Here is a 23,214-nt window from a genome sequence, read left to right on the forward strand (position 1 = left end):
ATACACCCTTTAATTCCATAGAACTGAAGAGGTTTTCCATGTTTAGAAATTAAGTCACTTGGATAGGGAAAGGGGGAAGTGGTAGAAACGGTGTTAAATAGAGAGTGCCACACCCCTGGTTTTATATTGCAAAAAAGGGGGTATTTTGGAGATTGGGGTTTTTTAGGCACTCAAGACAATAGTTGATATAAAATGTATAAGTTTTATTAAATACATGATTAAAAAGACGAGCTCATATTATAAAAGAGAAAAACAACTCAAGAGGAACACCTACGAGCTCCACCAGAATCCTGAATTGTGGCTAATTATAGTCACATAGATATATTGGTGAATTCATACAGACAAATTTCAATTGTAGGTCGCACCCCCTACAGTGTGGTTGACATTATCTAATTGACTAAACAGCTAATGAGTTTATTTATTATGTTTTCCGTGTGATCAGATCGGAACAAAAGATGGAGTTATTGTTGGATGTTTGTGACCATCCGTTTCATCTAGGTGTCTTAGGTATGGCTCATAGAGACAGATAATTTGTTACATAGAGTTGGTTCAAAAATTATACTATCCTAACAATAATCTATTCTCTTAGTTGAGTCAATTGACAATGTCAACCATTGGCAGTCATTAGTGCGTTTCTTCGTATTGAATTTTATACATGATCTCAGAAAAGAAAAACATTTTTTTGTGTAGTCTCGCAGTTTTTGATTCAGGAGATTGGAACTGGTGGAGTAACGAGTTACTCATGCCTAGACGTGGTTATTTTGACTGATTCATTCCACTGTCTGGACGAGATTTAAAAACTTTGAAACCTCTTGAACTATTTGACATTATCCTATTAGGGCATCCGCTGGCTCATCCGGGGACTGCTAAGACTGACATTTGTATACACTGTTTGTGAGCCCATCTGTGGCCCCTGTAGTTTGTTGTTTCGCTTGGTTTTTGCTTATTATGATATCCATTTTTTGACCATTTTTTCTTTTTGTGGTTATCAGTCGCTGTTACTGACTAATGATTGTGTGACTGTCGGATGATACACTTTGGACATTAGAGTGCATTGATTTCTTTACTGCGTGACTATAACTACTGATATCATCTTTAATTAGACACCAACTAGTTGACGCATGTGATTGTCTTTTAATTTAGAACACCCTTAGACCTGAGGAAGCGTGGTAACGCGTTGTCGTTACTCCACCAGTTCCAATCTCCTGAATCAAAAACTGCGAGACTACACAAAAAAAGTTTTTCTTTTCTGAGATCATGTATAAAATTCAATACGAAGCAACGCACTAATGACTGTCAATGGTTGACATTGTCAATTGACTCAACTAAGAGAATAGATTATTGTTAGGATAGTATAATTTTTGAACCAACTCTATGTAACAAATTATCTGTCTCTATGAGCCATACCTAAGACACCTAGATGAAACGGATGGTCACAAACATCCAACAATAACTCCATCTTTTGTTCCGATCTGATCACACGGAAAACATAATAAATAAACTCATTAGCTGTTTAGTCAATTAGATAATGTCAACCACACTGTAGGGGGTGCGACCTACAATTGAAATTTGTCTGTATGAATTCACCAATATATCTATGTGACTATAATTAGCCACAATTCAGGATTCTGGTGGAGCTCGTAGGTGTTCCTCTTGAATTGTTTTTCTCTTTTATAATATGAGCTCATCTTTTTAGTCACGTATTTAATAAAAGTTATACATTTTATATCAACTATAGTCTTGAGTGCCTAAAAACCCCAATCTCCAAAATACCCCCTTTTTTGCATTAGAAATTAAGTCGAAACCTCACCGATTGTTTTCACTGAAACAATCAAACAGCTCTGAAATTTAGGGGGGGTCTAGCAAAACTGGAGCAGACAAAATCTGGAGCAGATTTGCACTGCAGTCAATCAGCATCTCTCTTTTTCACATCTTACCTGAGCAAACTGAAGATATATACGCTGATTGGTTGCCATGAACAACTGCTCCAGATTCTGTTTGTTCCAGTTTTGATATATTCCACCCTAAATATCACTTCCATCTACTTATCTTCTACTGCTCTTGAAAATACACTACTTTTCAATGAAAGGTTACCTGTGTCACACAGCTCACATTGGAAACCAATGGGCTTATGACAATAGACTGTGAAACCTTAACAAAGCTGAGTGCTGATAGTCTTGGGGTTGCATGGCTGTTTGGTTAAAACATGTGATCAGAAGTGCTTCCATGTTAGACACTAGAAGCAAAAAAAAACCCTCTTTATTCTCCACAGTTTTCAAAAGATGATGCTAAACATGCACTCCTAATACAAATCCTAATACTTGCTAAGTACTCCCCAGTAACTTGGATGTAAAGGGTGTATTGAGCTAAATGACCCTATATACTGTACATGACAGTGGTGTCATGGCCTGGTGACACCCCTGGTGCATGAGCATTTAGCAACTGTCAAGAGGAATGGTGCCTCATCATCTGACAATATTTATATTGCATCACCAGTTCCTATCCGTGCATGTCGTGAACCAGGTCTCAGTTGGGAGAGCATTTTTCTCATGCTTTAGTAATAAAGATAAGTGTACCGGATAAAGAAGATTATTTTGGCATTGGAGATCTTCATGAGAGCGAAGATAATTAGTGCTGGTGGCGGGACAGGTAGATAAAATATCTTTTTACATGGAATACTTATTGTCTAGTTTAATTTTGTGACAGGGTCACTTTAAGCAGGATCAGCCTGCCTCTGGTTACTGGTGCCATGCTTCTTGCTGTTCATGTTTATTGTTGCTTAAACTTGCCTGTTTAAGGAAGAGGCTTAGAGCCCCCACTGCAGCTTTGACCAGTAAGCACTAGTGGACCAGTAAGCACTATCCGGTTGATAATGAGTAGCAAGCAAGAATGGGGGTTGGGGGAGAGATCCTTTAAATCACTGTAGTAGCCAGAGCTTCAACATTGCTTTCAGGAAACCTTCCAGATCGTGGTACTGCTCTGTGCTCAGCGGTTTTCCCTCTGCTCTGAAAACACGGGGCTACTCGCTTGGCACAGCAGAAATTAAGACAACACCTAGTATTTATAATTGATGAATAGAAGAAAATCTTTGATTGAAAGAGGAACAGATTGAGCCTTCACCTCCCTTATCCACTCAGAGAATTGGTATTTGCTGAAAAAAATGCTAGGCAGTCTCTGAATGGCTGTTGTACCAAGTAAGCAAACCTCTGTGTTTTCAGAGCAGAGGGGAAGCTCAGGTATGACATATGCATATTTACATTGGTCAAGCTGGACCACTATATGTATAGTAATTTACACCTGGGGTTCAGATTTCACTTACAAAGTCTTCTTAAGTTGTCTAAAATTCTAAAATGTATGGGACTGTATGGGATTGCTGTTCCTGTACATGGTTTAATGAAGGGTTATTATGTTATGCTCTGGCTCAGTGGTTTCTTCTAACACTGATGTACTTGATTACTATTGTTACTGTTTTATTGCAATGCAAGCTACGCTTTGCTGTTGTTTTTTTTTATCAGATTATCATTTTTTTTAATGATAACCCTTTATCCTAAATTGTCTAAATTTGCCAACTGACTCATATATAGAGTTTTTTGTATTTTATACTTAAATCTTTTTGCATTATTTCATATTCTGGGTAGGTTTTCTTACTCCCTCCTTACATTAACTTGCATTCACACTGGTGCCTTCCTACCTTTAGCAGGTCAGGGTGCACTGTGCCATGAGAAGCAAACCCCACTTTTTAAAATGTATGTATGTTGTGCTCTAATTCTTAAGTGTAGTAGCCCTGGTCCTACCTCAGTAGAGTGAAATATGATTGGTTGAGATGGGATACTAGAATTACCATTTTAAAAATATAACTTTTAACTGACTAATGTTGAACACATATCAGTTCTGCAGTGCTGTATCCTCAGTAGATCAACTGTGTATTGCAGCATGTCATTAAAGTGTGTTTAATAACAAACCTTCTTAGTTTTGAATAGAGTATGGAGAAGGAAAACATTTTCCGTGACCCAATGGGGGAAATTCACCATCTTCTGTCCTGGTGACCATTGCCTCTGCCAGAAAAAGTGATGAGAAATCAAAGTTATTCAGCTGTTGGTACAAGTTTAGAAGATAAATCTTTCAATAGAGACAACTGTCTAGGGCTGGGTTCACACCTAGGCGAAAGCTTTTTTGAGCGTCTCTATGCATGTTTTTGATGCACATTAATGCACCCTTTTTGCCTTTTTACTAGACTTGTGCGCCGTCAAAAAATGTGTTCCGTTTCATTCCATTTCGGAATATCCGTTATTTCGTATTTCGTAATTCGTATCCGAAACTCAATTCGGATTCGTACGAAATACGAATTTTCGCTAGTTTTGGCACATTTTCGTAACTTTACGAACATTCGTTATGATGAAGTTAAAAAGCAAAAATATCTTTGTTAATATTGGAGTCGATGTGGTAGTTGTTTTTGTATCCGAAATACGGATTCCGTTAAACGGAACGAAAATACGTCAACGGAATTTCGTATTTCCTGCCTGTGTGTATTATAATGCAACCCTCAGCAGCAGAAGAGAAAACCTCTGATTGGTCAACCAAAACAAAATACGAATTCCGTTAACGGATTCCGTATCCGAATTTCGTATTTTAAAAAAAACTTCCATCAACTCCAATATAAATGTACTTTGCTTTTTAACTTCAATATAACGAATGTTCGTAACGGAACAAAAATACGTCAATGGAATTTCGTATTTCCTGCCTGTATTGTAATGTAACTCTCAGCCACAAAAGAGAAAACCTCTGATTGGTCAACCAAAACTAAATACGAATCCCGTTAACGGATTCCGTATCCGAATCCTAAATTTCGGATTAAAAAAAAACTACCATCAACTCCAATATAAATGTACTTTGCTTTTTAACTTCAATATAACGAATGTTCGTAACGGAACAAAATTCTGTCAACGGAATTTTGTATTTCCTGCCTGTGTATTGTAATGCAACCCTCAGCAGCAGCGGATCCGTATTTCGGATTAAAACAAAAATCTTGTCATGTTGTTCAACCTCATTTGCAGGGGTAATATTAGTTCCTGTTTCAAAGAAATTCGGATCCGAAATTCGTTAACGGAATTTCGTATTTCGGATATAATTCGGAAACTGCAATTCGGATGCTTCCGAATTCACGAATTTCAGGAAAATTCGTACGAATTTCGATTCGTAACAAAACGAATCGCACATGTCTACTTTTTACACGTATAATCAAGTCCTGCGTTTTTGTGAGCAGATTGTAGCTCATTGATGTTACTGTGCCGACATCCGTAAAACGCGCACAAAAATGTGCAAAAACACAACAAACACTAATTTTCAAGCCTTTCCTATTGAGTGTATGGGGCCAAAACAAGCTCTAATATGTCAAAAAAACACTTTTTCCAGCAACAGGCATTTTGCTTATTATGACAAAATGCTCAGATGTGAACAGGACCATAGAAATAAATAAGATATTTTGGGTGCATATTTTCTGAGTGTTTTTATTTAGGGTAGAAAAAGCGCTACAAAATGCTCAGTGTGAACCAGGCCTTAGTCTCCATTCACACCTAGACGACAGCATTTTTGCACAGTAGTTTTGTGCACTGTTTATGCACGTTTTTGTGAGCAGATTGTAGTTAATTGATGTTACTGAGCAATCACACTTTTTTAGGACAGAAAAAGCACTGCAAAATGCTCAGTGTACACCAGGCTTTAAAGGGGATTTCCACTCACTTTGGAGATATTTCCTCTCTATTTCTGTTGTGTTTACGCCAGGAAGGGAAATTTTACGCAAGAAGACACAGACCTAACAAAATAGAGACTGACAGGGGATTTAACTGATGCCTACTTTATCCAAAACAAAAAAAGTTAGATATTTTAAATATAGTTTGATGCAGTTTTTTTCAACACTTTTCACATATTTGCTAGAGTGACACTGACTAGCTTCTACAAACGTTTCAGCACTGGCCGTTACATAGTATTTGGGGTTGAATAAAGACATACGTCCATCAAGTCCAACCCATATAGGTCCATGCATCATCTCATTCTTAGGGATACTGGTATCCCTGGATATTATGGTCCCTCAAGAAATTGTCCAAACGTTTCTTGAACAAATCTACACTCTTGGCTGAAATCACTGCCGATGGCAGTGAGTTCCAGACCTTAACCGCTCTTACTGTAAAGAACCCTCTTCGCCCATTGTGCTGGAATTTTTTCTCCACCAACTTTAGGTGGTGGCCTCTAGTCTTTGTAAAGGAGTTAATCTCAAACAGTTTTTTGCCAATGTTGCTGTCCCCATTGAGCATCTTGTACATGAATATCATATCCCCCCTTAATCTCCTTAATTCCAGTGTAAACATGTTTAAGGTCAGAAGCCTTGTCTCATAGCTCTGGTCCTCCATTCCCCTAATTAGTTTGGTTGCCCTCCGCTGGACTCTCTCCAGTTCAAGGACATCCCTTCTCAGTACCGGCGACCAAAACTGGGATCGCGTACTCCAGATGTGGCCGAACCAAAGATCTATATAGAGGCACAATTATAGACTTGTCCCTGCAATACATCCCCTTCTTAATACAGGACAAGACCCTGCTAGCTTTGTTTACCGCAGCTTGGCAGTGCAAGCTACCATTCAGTTTGTGGTCTACAATGACCCCCAAATCTTTTTCTATTTCTGACTTCCCTAGCGGCATACCCATGATTGTATAGCCTATTTGTTTATTTTTATGTCCAAAGTACATTACTTTGCATTTATCGACATTAAACCTCATCTGCCATAGTATTGCCCACTCCCCTATTTTATCCAGGTCCTCCTGCAATGTTATATTGTCACGATCCGTTTCTAGTACCCTCCCTATTTTTGTATCGTCTGCAAACACGGAAACATGGCTATTTATTCCCTCCCCGATGTCATTAATGAATAGGTTGAACAGTATCGGACCCAGCACAGATCCTTGAGGCACACCGCTCATTACACTAGCCCAGTCCGAAAAGGTGCCATTTACAGATACTCTCTGGACACGTTCCCGTAGCCAGTTCTCTATCCACGTACACACCACCTCATCTATGCCCATAGCCCTCAGCTTGTGAAGTAAGCGCTTGTGTGGTACCGTATCAAATGCCTTTGAGAAATCCAGGTATACCACATCTACCGGCTTCCCTCCATCCATATCTCTGCTTACCCCCTCATAAAAAGTTAGCAAGTTAGTCAGGCAGGAACGGTCTTTCCTGAACCCATGCTGATTGTCATTAACTATGCCCTTATCCTTAACAAATTTTACCAAATAGTCCTTAATTATACCTTCTAACAGTTTACAAACTACCGATGTTAGACTGACCGGCCTATAGTTCCCTGGTTGGCATCTAGCCCCCTTTTTGAATATTGGAACTACCGTAGCCCTCCGCCAATCACATGGTACCCTACCAGTCACTAAGGATTCCTTAAAAATTAGGAATAATGGTCTTGTTATAACCTGGCTTAATTCCTTAAGTACCTTGGGGTGAAGGTTATCTGGTCCAACTGCTTTATTTGCATTGAGCATTTTAAGTCTATGTTCTATTCCGCTTTCCGTCAACCATTGTGGTATATTATCGGTTGAACTATGTGTTTTATCACGTACGTCGAACCCGTTTCCCTCCTGAGTGTATACTGAGGAGAAAAAATTGTTCAGCGCCTCGGCCCTCTCCTTGTCACTTGTGAGTAACTTCCCGTTTTCGTCCTTTATTGGGCCTATCTGCTCCTTTCTTACCTTTTTACTGTTAATATATTGGTAGAATTTTTTAGGTTTTTTTTTACTATCTGCGGCGATATGCTTTTCGCATTCTATTTTAGCTTCCCGGATTACTAGTTTGCATTTTTTGTTACATTCCTTGTATTTAAGGAACGCCAATGCCGTCCCTTCCATCTTATATTTTATAAATGCCATTCTCTTTGCCTTAACATGTAGTTTTACAGTTTTATTTAGCCATATCGGTTTAGTCTTTGATCTTTTGTTTTTGTTACCCAATGGTATACACTTTGAAATGGCAATATGTAATGTGTTCCTGAAGCAGTCCCACATTTGGTCTGAGTTTAGGTTGTGAAATGAGTTATCCCATTTTATTTCCCCCACTAGTTTGCGCAACTTATCGAAGTTTGCCCTTCTGAAATTAAGGGTTCTTGTCCGTCCCGCCCTCTTTCCTTTCCTGTATTTAATATTGAAAGTAATCACATTGTGATCACTACTACCCAGTGTCTCCCCAATTACAATATCCTCGATTAATTCCCCATTATTAGTAATTATTAAATCTAGGATGGCATTTTTCCTAGTTGGAACCTCCACCATCTGTTCCAAGAAATTGTCTCGCAACAAGTTCAGAAATCGGCCCGCCTTTGTCGATCCTGAGGTACCATTAGCCCAATTGATGTCCGGGTAATTGAAGTCGCCCATCACGACTACATTGCCCTCCCTCCCAGCTATTTCTATTTGGGAGTGTAGATTTGCTTCCCCCTCCTCCCCTATATTCGGAGGCTTATAGCAAATACCCACAATAAGTTTACGGCTAGGGTCCGCCATATCGAGCTCTAGCCATAAGGTCTCCACATCTTCTCCACTGTTTGACGTGATATCGTCCCTTATATGCATATTTAAATAGTTTTTAACGTAAATGCAAACCCCCCCCCCTTCTCCCACATCTGTCCCTCATGAATAGGTTATACCCCTCTATATTAGTAGCCCAATCATGTGTGCTGTGCTGATATCCCCACTATATCGAAGTCCTCTTCGAGTATCATATTTTCAAGCTCTTCTAATTTATTTACTAGACTTCTAGCGTTGGTGTACATCATTTAATTCCTGTCTTGTTATGGGACAAAAGTTTATATCCTACTTGTTCCCCACTAGTTTTATTGTTTGGCCTTGATTTTGGTTGTTCGTTTCTTATTTTATTCATTTCTGACAACGTATTTGCTACATTGACTGTTTCTGCTATTTTAACCTCGGTGATTACTCTAGCTGTGTTGACTGGAGTGAGCCCACTATCTATTCTTCTATTACTTCTTTATGTATTATAATTTTTTTTATCTAAAAAGAATTTATCTCCATTTGATTTAAGTAATTTTATTTTTAAGCCCACCCCCCCATTTCCTAGTTTAAAAGCTCCTCCAGTCTTTCTACCATTTTCCCCCCCAGAAATGCTGCACCTCCCCCATTAAGGTGCAGCCCGTCTCGGCTGTAGAGCCGGTAGCCGACTGCGAAGTCAGCCCAGTTCTCCAGGAAACCAAATCCCTCCTTCTGACGCCAGCTCCGGAGCCACTTGTTAAGCTCCCTCAACTCGCGCTGTCTGTCCGGAGTGGCTCTTGGCACCGGTAGTATCTCTGAGAAAACTACCTCTCTGAGAAAACTACTTGGCCAATTTTACATACAAAGGTAGCTTTGCTGGGCAGAGTTATTTTTGGCTCTGTTAGTTACCAACGTTCAGCTTTGTGAGTGGAATTGGAAGTGAAAGAGGCAAAGAGGACAGGGATTGTTTCCTGTTTATCTGCTTGTTGCTGCTGATGACAATTTAATTGTAACCATGAAGCATGCACCTGTGATGTCTCCTGGCAACCATTGGCAAGTTTACCATGGATACATATTGTGTGGTTACAGAGCTCCAATACCACCATCTTCCTGCTAGTCTGAAAATGAGAGTGCTGTCATTATCACACACCTCTGACACAATATGACCGAGAACATGCATTGTTATTTCATGTACAATGCAGAGGACATAGGTTTGTGAAGTTGATGTCTCACTTAATAATCTGGAAGATCCTTTTCAGCCTGCACATAATTTTTGGAACTTTTTTATATTCGTTATTTAACTATGTAGATTTGAATGTACAGTAATCAGAGTAAGTACACTTAGTACAATTAAAAACAGCTCCTTGTAACATATTATAAAGGGTGGCAAGAACGATATAAAAACAATGTTTATCAATAAGGAAAGCATTTACAACAGTTTTTGCAGTGAACAAGAACCAAGATGAGTGGATACAATTATATTTTTAGGTGACTGATGATGAGATGCTATTTAATACACATTCACTATCTCCTATTGACCAACTGTGATGTGCTTTGCGAACTAGAATGAGTTTGTGAAAGGGGGTGAGTACGGTTTTTCCCAATTAACTTTAATAGGTTTTTGAAGAACATAGGTACGTAAGAGAGACTGCAGTAGTGAAGATAAGAAAAGCGATTAGATGATCCACTAGCTCATTCCCCTCTCAGCCAGAATCACAAAGTGATGTACCTTTTAATTTAAAAGAAACGTGAAAAGGGCATGCTTTAGCTTGATACTGGATCTCACAGAAACAATTGCCGCACAAACGACTGATATCACAAGCTGGATACTTGGCTTATTCATAGAGATAGTCTCTATGAATAAGCCGTTTAGTGAAACATGTTAGAGTTGGAGGAGCCTGTGTGTGTTTACAGCATGTTTTGACTTTGGGAATAAACAGTATCTAGCTTGTGATTTCAGTCGTTGGTGTGGCAATTGTTTCTATTTGATTTAAGTAATTTTATTTTTAAGCCCACCCCCCCATTTCCTAGTTTAAAAGCTCCTCCAGTCTTTCTACCATTTCCCCCCCCAGAAATGCTGCACCTCCCCCATTAAGGTGCAGCCCGTCTTTGCTGTAGAGCCGGTAGCCGACTGCGAAGTCAGCCCAGTTCTCCAGGAAACCAAATCCCTCCTTCTGACGCCAGCTCCGGAGCCACTTGTTAAGCTCCCTCAACTCGCGCTGTCTGTCCGGAGTGGCTCTTGGCACCGGTAGTATCTCTGAGAAAACTACCTCTCTGAGAAAACTACTTGGCCAATTTTACATACAAAGGTAGCTTTGCTGGGCAGAGTTATTTTTGGCTCTGTTAGTTACCAACGTTCAGCTTTGTGAGTGGAATTGGAAGTGAAAGAGGCAAAGAGGACAGGGATTGTTTCCTGTTTATCTGCTTGTTGCTGCTGATGACAATTTAATTGTAACCATGAAGCATGCACCTGTGATGTCTCCTGGCAACCATTGGCAAGTTTACCATGGATACATATTGTGTGGTTACAGAGCTCCAATACCACCATCTTCCTGCTAGTCTGAAAATGAGAGTGCTGTCATTATCACACACCTCTGACACAATATGACCGAGAACATGCATTGTTATTTCATGTACAATGCAGAGGACATAGGTTTGTGAAGTTGATGTCTCACTTAATAATCTGGAAGATCCTTTTCAGCCTGCACATAATTTTTGGAACTTTTTTATATTCGTTATTTAACTATGTAGATTTGAATGTACAGTAATCAGAGTAAGTACACTTAGTACAATTAAAAACAGCTCCTTGTAACATATTATAAAGGGTGGCAAGAACGATATAAAAACAATGTTTATCAATAAGGAAAGCATTTACAACAGTTTTTGCAGTGAACAAGAACCAAGATGAGTGGATACAATTATATTTTTAGGTGACTGATGATGAGATGCTATTTAATACACATTCACTATCTCCTATTGACCAACTGTGATGTGCTTTGCGAACTAGAATGAGTTTGTGAAAGGGGGTGAGTACGGTTTTTCCCAATTAACTTTAATAGGTTTTTGAAGAACATAGGTACGTAAGAGAGACTGCAGTAGTGAAGATAAGAAAAGCGATTAGATGATCCACTAGCTCATTCCCCTCTCAGCCAGAATCACAAAGTGATGTACCTTTTAATTTAAAAGAAACGTGAAAAGGGCATGCTTTAGCTTGATACTGGATCTCACAGAAACAATTGCCGCACAAACGACTGATATCACAAGCTGGATACTTGGCTTATTCATAGAGATAGTCTCTATGAATAAGCCGTTTAGTGAAACATGTTAGAGTTGGAGGAGCCTGTGTGTGTTTACAGCATGTTTTGACTTTGGGAATAAACAGTATCTAGCTTGTGATTTCAGTCGTTGGTGTGGCAATTGTTTCTGTGAGAACAAATAATCTTTCTTCATACATATAGGCCAAAATGTATTCTGCTACTTTTCTTGGTAAAAAAAATAAGTGTATGTTATTTAGACTTTGTGAAAGTTATAGAGCCTACAAACTATAGTATATCTGGTAGAGTTTCTGAATTGGGTATGCCAGGCTCTGTTAGTTTTGTTCTGTTCATGATTTATCATGGATTCTGAGAGGGTTTATTCTTCCAAGTGAATTTGGATAGAAGTGAGGTCAGAGAGTAGAAAAAGGTTAGGGAATTTGTATATAAAGTGTTTTCAATAAAAAAAAATAAGTGGGCCAATCTTTTTATAACACTAATTCTACGAAACCAAAATATAGGAGAAATGTATCACTTCACAATATTTGTCTAAATGGTTTTCAACATTGGCATGTAGATCATTGTGAAAAGCTTTTGTGTGTCATTTGGGATCTTAGTCCATTATGACATTATCTTGTCAGCCTCTGATCACAGCTATTCATTAATTAGCAGAGTAAAGGGGACTCCCTTGCTACAGTAGCTATAAATTCCCAAACAATACATGCAATCAAAGTGTTCACAATTGCTCTTCTTGTAAATATCAATCCTACATATTATTGGTAGCCCCAGATGAAGTCAATTGTGATGTAACGTGTAGGGCGGAATCTCGCAGATGTGGATTGGAGATTGCATGGTCAGCAGCACAACTCCTGTTTGATCTGTCTTTGCACCCAGAGAGTACGGTGACACAGAGAGAGAGTTGTCAGGCATACATTTTACTTGAAGTTTTATGTCAAATTTCCTCATTTTGTAATTTTACGCTATGGGCTGTTTTTATATTTTATTGGATATTTTATTGGATATGGTCGTGATGACATGCTGACGTCATTTGCTGTACAACGATTGTGGAGAGATGGCCTTTGAATAAGATCGATTGGAGATCCTATAGAGCAATTTTAGACCTGCTTAGGTCTAATTATAAGGTGAGCGGCACACTGAGAGGGGGAGCACCTGGGTGATAATTGGAGTTGATGTATGGACTTTGTATAAAGAACTTTCACAGTGGAAGGATAAAGAGTGTGGTGCACTTGGGAAAAATTTTGAGCACTTTATAAGTGTGATTCCACATTTGTGCACATCTGAACACGGAATATATGATTGAACTTACCAGAGGGATATTATTTAGGATTGATAATTACAAGAAGAGCAATTGTGAACACTTTGATTGCATTTATTGTTTAGCACTTATTTATTATAGAGATTTGTTTATTTATGTATTCTAGATGAAGTGCAGCACATTCATTATTATAATTTGATACATTTAGAGGGTAACACTTCTTATAGTGCATGCAGCTACACAGGGTTTGGCGTGAGGTGCTATTTGCCATTAGCTATAAATTCCCTTCTAGCCTAATGGAAAGAGCCACTGTTTTCCTGTATGCAGCATATGCAAATATATGGCTCCATATACATAGCTGCTTATGGATCTGTATTTTTGTGCTGCGTAAAGATGCACAAAAAATGGAACCGAGATGCATCCTGGCTTGAATTTTCTGCATATTTTACGTGTGTGCACGCGCATCTACGCACGTACAATACATTAAAGTTTTTGTTCTAAATTATGCATTCATGCATATAGGCGCATACATAAGCGCATATACACGTAAATATGTGTTTACAAACATTTGTACAATTTTGCTCTTGCGGTGTGTGTGAATGAGGCCTAAGGGTTACAGAGCTAACCTGTTGCAAGCAGTCCTATTCTGCAATTTGTTGAGTAGCATATTTGGTATACATTTAATTTTCTAATATATATAATCTTTCATGTGCCTGTTGTTTATTAATTTGGAGGTAGTAAAAAGGTTTTCTGTGGTATATGTTTGAAATATACACCCCAGATGAGAGAAATATATATTTTAATGTGCATATTATGCAAACCAACAGAGATCTCATTTGATGTCAGATTCAAAGTTGCTATATATAGCAGATATACTGTGGAGGTTGGTTTGCAATGTAATGTATATTGTTAATGTATAGCGTGCAGGGATCCAGAATAGATTTTTGTTTTAATTATTTTTCCCACTTTGTTGGGGTTGATGATCTCCACAGTTCAGTGAGAACAAACAGAGAGTGATAGTAGAAGTAAAGAAATCAGAAAATTATATGAATCTTGGTCTCACTTGCGGTGGATTAAAGTATATTTGAAGAAGTGCACAGGGACTTTGCTTACAAGATTTCCCAAATATTAGGGTAGTTTCCCTGGAGCTCAAAGAAGAAAGAATTTTGACATTTGTAGTAAGAACATGATGTCACTGTTATGTGTTATGAAAGTGAATTACAAATGGTTTACACCCAGATTCAGGAGACCCATGTGGACTTAGAAGCAGTGAAAGCACTTTTTGAACAACTTCATAAGAATTAAAATATTTACACTGAGGAATTTAACAAGGCTATAAGATGGGAAATTTGACAAAGACAGGCTAGTTTTTGAGACCAGAAGTGGGAGAAACTAAATCAAATGAACCACATAGTCCACTGCAAATTCCATGCCTGTGTACCCCAAGCTACAGGTGCTGGCTCCCCAAGCAGTCAGCTCTCAGCTCAATGTGCAATCATTATATACACACGCAAACACATGCAGAATCACATACATACACACATACATACACACAATAGGCTGAACTTGATGGACCTGTGTCTTTATTCAGCCTCAAATACTATGTAACTATGTAACTATCTAGGCTAGGTTCACACCTAGGCGATTTCGCACAAAACACAAATTCCCATTGTAGTCAATGATGCCTGTTCACACCTTTGTGAGGAAAATTTTCCAGGCAAACTGAACGAAAACATTCGAACACAACATGTACAATGAAAATTGAGGATGTCCCATCAACTGATAGCTTTCCGTTCGAAACGGCATTCGTGGTCGTTTTTTTGACTGAAAAGCTACTAGTGTATGTCCAGGAACACATGAGATATATATATTGTTACAGGGGTGGCCACTGCAATCTATTTGTAAGTCAAATGCCTGGGTGCTCATCCTCAAAAAAATATCTATATAAATCCAAAGTAGATATAGTTCATGGGTCTTGCAGTAAATATGCAATAGACCTACCACTCCATTAATCCGGGTACGTCGTCCGGCACTTCCTTCTCTCCCACAACGTCATCTAGCTCTACCCACATACCAGCTTTAAGCTGCAAAATTCAATTACCCACTGTTTGGGAATTGCCAGTGAACGATGGGTAATTCATAACCCTCTCATGCTGGTTCCAAGGCTGCCGCACCTAAACTGTGAACCCCTCTCAAGCATCCTCACGCCAGAGTTCGTCTGGCCACACATACCTGCTGCCTTCCCTCAGTAGCTGCTGCTCAAGCTGTCAGGAACTTGCTGGATTTCACACAGTGATTTCCCCCAACCCAATCCACTCTCAATTCAACACTACCTGGATAAGTACCTATTGCTGCTGGGATTGACTCTTCAGGCTCACCAAAGGAACTCTTCTCCAAGAATCTGCATTTCAGCCTGTTTGCTGCAGTCACTGCCTCACAGCACTCCGCTCCATAGGACTCCATCAGGTTCTTGCTCCAAAACCTCACATGGACTTCCTAACTGCAAGTATCCATTCTCATTTGCCTCTTACTAATTGACTTTGTAGTTAATGTCTATTGTTGGGGAAGTGCTCCTTTATTTACAGCTGTCGTTTCCAAAAACCTTGTGGCACTCTGCACTATTCACAGCATTAGGAACTTCTAGGGAAAACATTTCCCACACCTCTAATAGAGCTTGAGGAACACTCTGCATTATTCACAGTGTTATAGACTTCTAGGGGAAACCTTTCCCGCACATCTAGTGGAGCTTGAGGAAGACTCACTGTTATCGGCAACAACACCCCCTAGTGATGGCATCACACAGTGCAGAGGTAAAAAGAGACATGCTGGGTAAAGGTCAGAAAAAGAGTACAAAAAGAACAAATCATTATAACCTATAAGAAAAAAATAAAAATAAAATATGCTGCATGCTAGCTAAAATGGAACTACAAAAAAGAAGCTAATACAGAAAAAAGCAAGTGCAAGAAAATGTAAAAAAAAAAACAGGGCATACCTGTGGCAATCACGTAATCGCCGTCAATGCTAAATGCCAGGCAGGAACGTGGCACATCAAAGTAACACAAAATGTTCTAGGGCAGGGGTAGGTAACCTTGGCTCTCCAGCTGTGCAGAAACTACAAATCCCAAAAGGCATTGCAAGCCACATGCATGACTCCCAGAGGCAGAAGCATGATGGGATTTGTAGTTTCAGCACAGCTGGAGAGCCAAGGTTGCCTACCCCTGTTCTAGGGCAACATAATGGCACAAGTGAAAGTAGCAAAGTTGCTAGAAAAATAGCATTAGACCTTCCACCACACGTGTGCAATAAATTGACAAATGTGAGCAGTGAAAGTGTAAATAACAAACTAGTAAAAATAAACACTGACAAACTAGTAAATAACAAACTAGTAAAGATAAACAGTTCACAAAGTAGAGAATACATACAGGTATATGTCAACTCTAAAACCACTTGCTAAGCTGGGAGGAATAATTGATTTTAAATGTGAGAATTGTTATAATTGTGCTATAATAAAGATTTTTTTTTTTTATACACATATTGTAGTTGAAATATATCTTCTTATTCTTTACCTGATTATCTCCATTTAGAGGGACTCTAGTAAACATTTGATTTATTATGTTTTTATCTGTTTATTGTATTTATAGCCTTGATGAAGGGGCTCTCAAAACACATGTATTCACAATAATACAATGTTGAGACTTTGAAACTCCAAAACTTTGTAGTGCTTTTTTTTGCCTTGAAGCTTCTGTCCCAATGACCTAGTGCATGGTCATGGTTTACCAGAGAGCTGCATAGACATTGTAAGCACCTCCAGACCCATTCTAGACATTTTACTGAAGCTATGCTCCAGTGTCTCACCATCTGTCCATGTGTTTTCACCATTTACAAGCTAAGAGCAAGGAGATAACTAGATGTGCTGCTTAATGGCAGCAGAGACAATTCTGGTATTCAGATTGGCTGTGCTATGTGAAAGGTATGTGTATATTTAAAAAACTGGATGGCTGGCTAAAGAATAAATCCCCTTGCCAGGTAAGACAGCTCCCATATGCAGTTTAAAATGTGCATTTAGCTTCCCTAACTTCACCCCCATTTTTTGCACACTCACATTCTTCTTGTGCCACTTGTTCTCTCTCTCCACCTTAGGGGCCATGCCTCCAATTTCCCCCCTAAATGACAACCATTCAGCTTATCTATCATTGCCATTCCACATGGTCTACTGCATGGCCCTAAGAGGGAATCTGGTAGCCACTGTTGGGACCCCCCATCTCACTCTGTCTCTAAATAATGCTGGCATTTGGCCCCATAAGGTCTGGAAGGCCAACTCCATCCCTTTTCCCCAAGTTGTACCCCAAATAAAGATAGACAACTTAATGGCAAACAATTATGGAACACAATTTTATTAAACAACTGCAAACATTTAAACCACTGTGGAGTCCTAGTTCAGATCATGTTACCTTGCTTGCTGCCCAATGCTCTGTTAATACCTCTCAGACTCAGCTGATGCCCTATGGTCTCAGCTTCAGAGTCCTCATGACAGAAACCTGGCCAGCTTGGGCCCCATCCTGCGGCTGAGCTCCACCTGTTCCCAGCTGCCTGTGGGGAGGTTGAGATGCCCTCCTTTTGAACAACACTTTATTCTGTCCATGCAGTCTCCCCTCCCCCTTTTTTCTGTATTTCTCCAACAATTTATGTATTCCTTATTGAAAATCTTTAATAAAATGTTGGAAAGTTCAACGCCGTCCCCTTGCTACGGACTGCTGGGCGGAGCCAGCCGTCATCTCATGGCTGGCTCCAGCCACTTGCACAGGCAGATCAGTGTCCCTGGTTACCAGATAACCAGGGACACTGATCTCCAGATAGCCCAACTCTCCCGGATGCCCGGGAGAGAGTTACTTTCTGCCGGAAAGTTTTACTCTGCTCGATCGAGCAGAGTAAACATTTCCCTGCTCTGTTGTCTTTTTTTTAACTTCTGACATCGGAGCCGTTGGCTGCCATCAGAACAAAAAAAAAATAAGCATAGGAATGCATAGCTACATTCCTATTGGTGGGCGGGTGCAAACTAGCTATTGCACCCACCCACTGCTGCTGTCAATCAGCAGAGGGGACCTGCTGCTCTCCATCAGGTCCCATCTGACTGATGGCATCCAACGGCTCAGATGTCTGAAGAAAAAAAAAAAGACAACAGAGCAGGGAAAGGTTTACTCTGCTCGATTGAGCAGAGTAAAACTTTCTGGGAGAGTTTTTTTTGTTTTTGTTTTTTTGACGGCAGCAGAATCGCCCAGCCAATAGAAAATAGTTGGGTGGAGCTAGCTGTCACTGCTAGCTCCGCCCATTCATTTTCTATTTGATTTTTTTACTACTTTTTTAACAGTTTTTCTATTCTGCTGAATGACGCTCACTGTTCACTGAATCTATGAGAATAGGCCAGACAGCGAGTAGCCTGCCGGAGGTTCGGCTTAGCTGATCCAGATGTTGGAGTCGAAATTCCTTCTGCACTTTGGGTCACCCGAACAAGCTGAGCATGTTCGGCCGACCCAAAGCCAGCCGAAGCCACCTGATGTACGGCTGATTTCATCCGATATACGGCTGGAATCAGCCGTACCAGCCTGAAGCGTTCGGCTCATTTCGCTTCAGGTTGGTTAGTCACTCGGCTGCCTACGGCAGCTTAGTGAATAGGCCCCTCAGTATGACCAGGCATGAAGGTGAGAGGTAAAATAACACTATATTTGTACTGTACACACATTTTGTAGTCTCTTTCAGTAATATTCAATAATATTTTAATAATAATATTCAATAATATTTTCAAAGGAGCACTAATGAAGGATTTGTTTCCAATGAGCACTGTGTACCCCTGATCATAATGTTATTCCTTCAGGATCTATCCAGTCAGTTTATCTTTGATCCACTTGATGTCATCATGTTGCTCCACAGGTCATTATGTACTTCCATGAAGTCTCCCATGCTCCTAACTAAATGGTCAATACGCTCACCCAAATGATCAATTTGGGTCTGTATACTGTATATGAGGAAAGTTTAGCTATAGTGTATTGCAGTGAGGATTTGACAGAAAGCAGTACGCTTTTCAGCACAGACTCCGATGTCAGAGTATCAGTAGCAGGAAAGTTAAGCAGAGTGTCCCCTGTCTTGGCTGTCATGTCGGAGTGTGCAGAAAGAGTTGTTGTGTACTCTGCCTTTTTACTCACTAGCCCTTTTAAAGTAGCGGATGCTGAGAGATGCCATCCCAGGTCCCTTAGTCCTCAACTTCGCATTTGGCTGTGACGAAAGCGTCTACATTACCGTGAGGTTGTCTCTTGAGCAGGAGGACACTGGGGAGCTGTTACCTCCAGTGGAACCACCATCATTTTCGGCCTTCTCTTTCTCCACCGCCACAAAGAATTCAGCCAGTATGAGAGGCTTCCTGGACCTCTGCCATTATATGGCCTTGGTGTGCATTGTAAGGCAAGGTGCCAGCAGTAGCCAAAAGAGATGCACTTCATGCCACTGAAAGAGGTAACAGCTGGAGCTAAATTCACAAGTGCCCGCTCAGCAGTGTGCTCAGACCACAGCCCCCTTGCCAAACATTTCTATGCATGAAGCAACAGTTTATTTGTTTCCTGCATCTATTTAAGTTTATGTATCCAGAAGTGCCTGTCAATTTAATACAGCCAATGCCTTGCAAAGATGTAAATGACTAGAAATTACAAATTCCATTCAGGGTTTAACTGTTAACAAGTGAATTGTCCACATGGTTTTTCTTCCCAGACAAAGTTGAAAAAAGGAAAGGAAACTACAATGAACCAGTTGGTGCATTGTTAGAAGTATAACATCTCGTTGACATAGGTTTAAAATCCACACTATAATAAAGAAGGGAAATAATGAGCATCCACCTATTTGTGCAAACAGGCTATGGGCAGACTTCTAATTAGGCAAAGGCAGCAATGGACACAGAGAGGAGCAGTAGTACAAAATCCTCCTAATATCTAATACACACCCTCAATCCAAAGCCATTAATGGATTTTTAGTGAGCCTTAAATATGAAAACATAATTGGGTTGATGCAAAAGTCTTTTATGTATTCATTAAATCCAAGTCATTAAAATCAAAGGAATATGACAAGAAAACAGGCAATACCGGTTTAGCAATTTGTATATATATATATATACAGGGCTTGAAAAATTTGATAGTGTCTCACCAGTCAGTCAAAAATTTCACCAGTCAGCATGACATGAGCGCCTCTGAACAAGGAAGTGCCATGAGCTCCTCTACCCAATCAGCTGCTGGCCTGGCATTCAAAGCCCTGCAGCTAAATGTAAATAGCGAGGCAGGAGGCTTGTGCTAACATCATTTAATTTGTATGGGCACATACTGTAGCTATATTAGGTAAATGGAATTTAGAAAATACAGGCATAAAGCCATAAAAGGTCAATGATGTCACTCCACCCAGACCCTTTGCTGACATCAAGCTGTGGATGACAAATTCATAGCCCACAGCTGATTAGGCAGCACAAAAGAAACTTCCGTGTTTGGGAGGAGTTCATTCTGAGTTCCAGTCCAAACCTGAGCTCATCCCTATTTAGGATACGAGTTTACTCCTGTTCTGATTAATGGACGAACTTCTTTATAATATTTCTGTCTGGTAAAACAGACTAACAGAGTCTACTTTATTTTTTGACATATGATAACTACAACTATGTTTTTTTTGTTTTGTTTTTCCCTGGGTGCAAAAAGCACATAGTAGCCCCTTTGGAATTATTTATGTGATCTCTTTCCATAACTAATATATAATAAACATGATCACCTTAACATGCATACTTTTTTTTTCTTCTAATGAGCCCAGTAAGAAAAGGCATTCTGTAAAATGCTTAGATTCAAATTTGATTTGGTTTAAAAGGAATAAAAGAATTGGCCCATATATTTAAAGAGACCTCGTGTTTATGAATGCATGGAGCTTTGAAATAGACATCCCTGTGCTTTGTCCTTGAAATTTGAGCTATGTCAGAATTTGGGAGAACTGTAGGGTTAGCAGCCGTTCAAGTATGTCAAAGCAGGCTATCTGTATTTTTAAAATAGGTTTGTAGACTGACATTTAGAAGTTGATGACTTAAGTAGTCATATAGAGAAAGTATAGGAATCATGACGTCAAAATGAGTTTAGAATAGTACAAAGTATATGACCTTATAAGATTAGCCAATAGTTAACGTCGCTTTAGCAATATAAGTGAGAATATCTCATAGGACAAATACATCACATGACATCACACACGACTCACAGAAGAGAACTCTACATGAAGAGGAACACTCCCACTAGACTTTGTTTTTTTTGCACCTGTTTTGAAGACTAAAGCTTCACAAGACTGAGAGACTTCTTAACACGAGGAGACATCCAGAACTCTTAAAACTCTGCATTAACTTTTGTACTAGACATGTGCACCAGCAAAAAATTAGTTTTGTTTCGTTTTGTTTTGAAACAAAAAAAAATTGTTTAGTTTAGTTTCGTTTTGAAACAAACCCAAAAAAATTGTTTAGTTTCGTTTTTCGGGTCCGAAATTAAATTAGTTTCGGACGAAATTCGTTTATGAAAAAACCTACCCTGGATTTGAACCTGGGACCTTAGCAATGGCAAGCCTATACTCTAACCGCTACTCTATAGCCTTTGTACTTTAAGCATAGAAGCATTTGATATATATGAATGCAATATGTAGCATTTGACAGCTGAGAATGTCAAATGGGCAGGGCGAGCCGTGATGTCATGGCTCGCTCTGCCCATCTATTGACACAGACTGAATGTAATTTTTTTTTCTTCTGGTTTTCGTCGGGTGGTTGTCTGCGGCGGGACTTTTTTATTTCAGCGGGTCGGCGGGGGTCCGGCATCCTGATCCTGACTCAGGATTACATCGATGGAGCCATTTTTTTATTTTTTTAAATTAAAGAAATAGTCAAAAATTGACTGTTTTTTTTCAATTAAAGGATTTTGTCAAAAGTCTGGACTTTTTACTAACTATTTGATTTAACCCTTTAGTGAATGGGTATGGGTAAATAAGCTCCCTTGCCCGCAGACCCCCACAACCACCGGGTCAGGGTTGTGGGGAAGAGGCTCCCAATGCCGAGGGCACGTGGCCTGGTAAGGCGCAGGGAGGGAGGGCCGCTCGATCGCCCCCCTCCTTTCCTGCCCTGCCGGGCTTGTGCTCGGGTCAAGGGTCTGGTAGGACTCTTAGTTTCCCCCCCACATTTGTTGGGGCTGGGGTCCCCCTTTAAAATTCCTACCAGACCTTAAGGGTCTGGTATGGGTTTTGGGGGGAACCCCACGCACTTTTTTTTGTGTTATAAGGGGGGGGGGGTCCCCCCTAACATTCCTACCAGACCTAACGGGTCTGGTATGAATTGGGGGGAAACCTCACACTTTTTTTTTTCATCTGTTGCAGCAAAAATCATTTTGCTGCAACAGAATTCCTCTAATAACGAATTTTGTTGCGTCAAAATGACATTAGGGGGAACAAAAATGACTTTTTTTTTTTTTTTACAGTCTGCAGAAGATGAAGAAAAAAAAAGCCTGAGGTTCCCCCCAATTCATACCAGACCCTTTAGGTCTGGTAGGAATGTTAGGAGAATGCCAATTCAAAAGCAAAGGAAAAAAAACTTTAAACATTACTTGCCCTGGATTTGAACCTGGGACCTTAACAATGGCAAGCCTGTCCTTTAACCACTACTCTACAGCCTCTGTACTTTAAGCATAGATGTGTTGTAGAGGTAAAATGTTGTCATTTATTTTTCCCTAATGTCATTTTGCTTCAACGAAATTTGTCCAATAACGAATTTCGGGAAATCGGGAATTTCGGATTCGTTTGCATTCGTCTTAGCTGTAATTCGGAATTCGGATGCATCCGAATCTCCGAATTTCCGAAAATTCGTCTGAAACGAATTTCAGAACGAACCGAATCGCACATGTCTATTTTGTACTATATTTTTGAACTATCTATTTGTATATTCACTTTTGCTATATAATTGTATTCTGTTGACTTTATGCTATACAATTAAAGTCACAAGTTTTCTAGCATGCTGGTTCGACAAAAGACGTGCGACCGTAGAGTAAAAACGGTTGCACGCCTTCCATACACCTTGCGATTATTGAACGATCGCGGGATTTCCCG

This window comes from Nanorana parkeri, unplaced genomic scaffold (genome assembly GCF_000935625.1).
Source record: "Nanorana parkeri isolate BGI_ZX_2015 unplaced genomic scaffold, ASM93562v1 scaffold1574, whole genome shotgun sequence".
Lineage (NCBI taxonomy): Eukaryota > Metazoa > Chordata > Amphibia > Anura > Dicroglossidae > Nanorana > Nanorana parkeri.